The sequence below is a fragment of the Trichogramma pretiosum genome, unplaced genomic scaffold (genome assembly GCF_000599845.2).
Source record: "Trichogramma pretiosum strain Unisexual culture from Peru unplaced genomic scaffold, Tpre_2.0 scaffold3, whole genome shotgun sequence".
Classification (NCBI taxonomy): Eukaryota; Metazoa; Arthropoda; class Insecta; order Hymenoptera; family Trichogrammatidae; genus Trichogramma; species Trichogramma pretiosum.
The window spans coordinates 3586867-3592318 of NW_019641698.1; positions in this window are offsets into that span (position 1 = coordinate 3586867).

Sequence of the window (5452 nt, forward strand, 5' to 3'; positions counted from 1 at the left end):
AATCTGTATATTTTTTGTGAATAATTTGATGAAATTTCATGGTAGTAAAACGACCAATAAAAAATCGTAATTTTAAACATTATAAACAATATTTTACATTTTAGATAATTCTCTTTTTGGTAAAAATAATGAGTACAATCTTTTTCATGAGCTTTCTATTTCTAAGACTTATCTTTATAATAATGCCAATGAATTAATGGATTTTTAAAAAAAAAAATCGAAAAAAAAATTTTTTCAAGTTAAGTTTTATCAGATTTAATAAATATTAATTTAAACCGATTCTTCTTCGTTATTGTTTGTTGAATATCGTAAAATAATTGTAATTATACTTTTCGTTAAATGTAACAAACAAAAGCTATTTGAAATGTGTAATGGATTTATTTTTTAATGCGAGGGGTTTAATGTGCCCCATAATACGAAATAATGCTTGGAATTATAAAGTGGCTGTTGTTAATATTTTGTGAGTATTCATAAAAAGCTGAATTGTTTTTTTGTCATCAATTGCCAATAAAAAAATATTCGAACATTAGAATAAATGCTACCAAAGAGATAAATACAATTTAGAATTCTGAAAAGAAATTATTAATATTCCAATATTAGAAATGTACTTTTCCATATGTTTTTATCTAAAAATATTTTATCTGAAATTCAATATTAAACCACGAAAGAACAAAAATTATGTGTCTTAAAAATTAAAAAGCTGGAATAAAGTGGACCACGTAACACACAAATAATATTTGGACACAATTAATATTGGACTGATTGAGTATTAGTTATTTTATCGGAATAATTTGAATCTGCAATTAAAATGAATTTTTGCTCTCAATCGCAGCGAACACGTGGTGAAATATTATAACTTTGAAAATTAGTACGAATATCAAGTCACTGAAAAGTTGGTCTATTAGTATTATTTGTCTCAATTGAGACAAAGTTATGAAACGAGCAATTAAAATTCATATTCGTTTCATGCTCTGCTCACTTGAAGTATATTTTCAACTTGATCAAAGAGAATGTTTCGTTAAAAGGCCTAGCGGGATGATTGACATCCCATCTATGATAAATTCATGAATTGGTAAAATTTTGCAAGCGCATTTATTAAAAAATTAACTTTATTTACTGCAACCCAATGTTGATAAGTTTTAAAATGTATTGTAAACAAATTTTGAACTTGTATTATTCAGTCAGGCAAATAGAAATTGAAACAATCTTTTACGAATTCAGTGAGATACAATTTTTAAAGACGATTCTAATTCTCAAATCCTTACTGCAATTAAACTAGTATCCTCTGGTACAAAACAATCGAAATCTATACAATATGTCTCACTCATTTCTGAATTTATAAAAATCTAACGAATGAAAACCATCCTTTCAAACAAAATATTCCAATTGGTATATAAAGATTCCAACGGAATGTCACAGTAAGGATATTAATTTTGAAATGTAATCAAGAATATGCAAAAGTTAGTTATCCATTCTCCATTCATTAGGGATGTAATGTATAACAGTGTTATGTATTGAATGTTGCAAATGATGCGATGTTAAACTGCGACTACTCTAGGATTTGCCTCTACTTATAATATTTTATAATTAATATGAGAATTTGTCAACACTTATATATTTTTACTGTTTTTAAATATCCTAAATCACTTGTATGCATGATGTATGATGTGAAAAGTCTGATGAATTAGTTTTTATTATTGTCAAATCACTTAGATCTTATAAGGCGCAAGGACAAATGTTGAATTTATAAACAAATAAAAAATGATTATTTACTATTGATGTTTTATGCTTGAAGATATTTATAAAAAATTTTGGGTAAGTTGTTGGTGTCAGATGATAATTAATTTAAAAATAAAGGAATATATGTCAAGCTATGAAAACGAAGAATCCATTATTGTAATATGTATAACTTAATTTTACACAACATGCAGATGCAATGTTTGATTTATTATAAATTGTATATCGACATAAATATATATTATATATAAATATTATTGAAAAAATATAAAAGAATGTATGGTGTAATGTATTATGAACAATTTGATGAATTATTTAAAAATTTCCTAACCACTTCTTCACGAAACTTTGTGAAATACTTTTTAGGAAACATAAATTTGAGATGTACTAGTAAAAACAAACTTAAGATTTAAAAAAGTGAATATCGATGATAATTAATTGAAAGCGACAGGTAATAGATAACCATAGATAAACTATTTATGCACGGCATTGGCTGCAGGAACTGTAAGCCTACAAAGTATCGTTAATTGATTGAATATCAAATAACTGCCTAGAGTAACGAAGTTTTCTCAATGGCTGGAGCTCTAAATTGCTGCCAAGCTAATTGAGAGAGACATGCGGCATTGAGAGCTGTATACAGGGAGAGAAAGAGCACGCAAGTCAAACAGCTCGGATCAAAGCGTTTTCGAAACAAATCAGAGCTGCACACACATATATGTGTGTTCGTGATAGATAACTGTTCGTGCAGTAACAAATAACTGTCTGACGTTTCAATGACTCGCGCACGCAGAGTTGCGTATTGTGCAATCAACAGAAATTGCTCTAGACTTGAACGGAGCAGCGAAGATTCGTCGTCGGGTCTCATCGATCCTGTCTAAATTGTTTTATTTCATGTTCACTGATTAAGTAGCCGAAAAAGTGCTGGCAAAAAAGTGCGATACGATTGGCCAGGAGTCTGCATCTAACGTCAAAAACTTGAACGATGAATCATCGCGCTATGAATAATTGATTGCGTCGAAGCCAGTGCTTCTAGCGGTCGCTGGGGCGACTCCTTTGCATTGTATAGCGCAAGGATGCGTGCGTGCGTGTGTGCACTTGCGCAGGATTGCCCGCTACTACGCCCTAATCAGCCGAAGCGCACACGCGCTATAATATACAATGCCGAACGACGAGCGGCGAGCAAAGCAGAAGAAGATCCGTCTGCGGAATGCACATCCGTCCCGACTCTCGACTCCTTGCACTCTCTCTCGTTCGACTTCTCTACTTCTCTCTCTACCTCTGCCTCTACCTCGCCACTGGCTTCTTTTTCTATGTCGTTTCTACCGTTCGCCTTCGACTTCGCGTATACCTACTACACATACATGGTGCATATATATAATATAAACGGAGCGGGTTATAAAAATTTTGCCTGTACGTCATTAGCTACGCCAACAGATGCTGGACCATTATGGACACTAGATAAGTGGGTTCGCTTGCCACGGGGAGAATGTGCACTTTTCTTCCAACGCCGCGAATACATCCCAGCAGCTCTTTACTTCGATTTTTATGAACTTTTTATGTAGGCTACTTTAATAAGTCTCTAATCTATACTCCGAGAAGTTTCGTGTACACGTTAATTTTAACGTCTTCGAAGTGTGTTTACTTTTTGCAGCGCGCAACGTCAGTTATATTATATTATTATATATATACCGTCGAAACAACAGCACTTTTAGCGCGAAGCTTGCTATTCTGTTCGTGATTTTGTATAGCATGTTTGTCACTTGTTTTCAGCTTTGCTACGATGTAATTTTTGTTCTTTGTTTCAAAACTATTACGTATGAAATCGGAGCAAAACAAAAATACATTGCAATACATCATAACTACGAGTAAGGGTGTAGAGAAATAGTTTGCTCAATTATAGTATCAATTCGAAAATGTAAAACGTTTTTTTTTTTTTTTTATAATGCAAAGAATCGTACCGGCTAAAAATATTCCTGATGTGGCCGTTGGTCTCGAAAACAAGACGTCCACGAGAACGAAGCCACAAAAAGGAACATACAGCGTCGTATATGCGGAAGTATAGAGAAATTCGAAATCTTCGTTGGTGGATCCGCAGAGGTTTTTTCCTTGTACGAATAATGTGCGTCGTGTGTATGTGCGTGCGTGCGATTCCGCAGTAAGAGGAATACCTGTATACAAACTCAGTATACAGCCACATTAGCGCGGTGGTCGTATATTTTGCGTACTTTGGCCCAGAGGACGCCACTGCCTTGGCCATTCAAGGTAGACTAGCTGGCAAAAAAATACATAAAATAAAAATAAATAAAGATAAAACATTGTTATCTCTTTCTATATAACCAGTTGAACGCACGCATCGTTCTTGATTTTTGCGAGTGCGAGTATACAGGTAGCGATAATTCGGGACAAAATCAGCTCTTTCGTTTGACTCAAATCCACTGAGCCATTCGATCAATCGAACGAAGTGCATCATACTTTGCGCGCTTGGATTTCAATTATGCTGATCGATGAGACAGGTGGATCGATTGTGTTATTAAAATCACTAAAGCAATGCTGAAATTGGAGTCGATCTTTGGTGTCTCTAAAGTCAAACGACCTCGAACGTTCGATGAAAGTCCTCCGCGAAGAAGAGCGAGGCAAGACTACGGCGCGCGAAACAGCTCGTCCGAGAGAGAGACAGAGAGAGATTCAATGGAATTTTTACGGGCCGTGCATGCTCGCGCGAAGATGATTGCGAGGTGGCCGTCGAGAGAGAGACTGAGAGGAAGAAAGAGGGAGAGGCGCGGTACAAAAAGAGAAAGACAAGAGTCAAGACACAGGCGTGGAGGTAACGCAGAGGATCGATCGGCACAGGTGTTACTTGGGTCACACAGTGATAGCGATTCTTCTTCAGCTCGAGCGTACGAGTATGTACAGCATTTGCATACATCCGCGCGCGCCACGCGAAGCTAGGCCTACATGCGCTATAATATGCACTTGCGTGCGTGCCATATATTATAAGCCTCGCGGTGCGCACTAGAGAGAGAGAGAGAGAGAGAGAGAGAGAGAGAGGAAAAGAGACGAGCGGCAATCGGCTCGATTAGCTGGGGACTGCGAGAGTCGATGCATGCCTGCCTGCCTCTCGCCGATACTCTGATTGCAGCAGCAGGAGCTCGCGAGCGGCATCTTCTCGACACATAACAGACTCGCTCCTCGCTCGCGTGTGCACATATAACACATAGGTGCACATGGGCATTCGCGATCTCCTCTTTGCTTCTGCAGGACGACGATGCCGAGCGCGTCGTGCGCTGATCCTCGCTGCGGTGCACAGTGCAGCGCGTGCGGCAGCAGCATGAGATCGGCCGCGCGGTGTGCAGGGCCCCTCCACATGCCGCACGAGCAGTCCCAGCTCGAGCCCCTCCATCCTCTGAGGCCCCGCGGGGCAGACTCGGCGCGCTGAGTGAGCGAGACAGAGAGAAAGAGAGACGCCGATTGTGCCGGAGCTGCCTTGGGAACAGTTACTGCACGGGCCTCGCCGATATTAGACGTGCGTCTCGAGGTGTGCGCGCAAAATACCTGAACTTTCACGCGCTTCGAAAAATCTCTCCCTGTTCATTTTATCTTAATATACGTACGGCCGTATATATCATCTCGTGTAATTCCCCAAAGCATAATATACGACAGTCGGTCGCGTATAATATATACACAGTTCCAAGTTTCGGAGTCGTATATACATGAT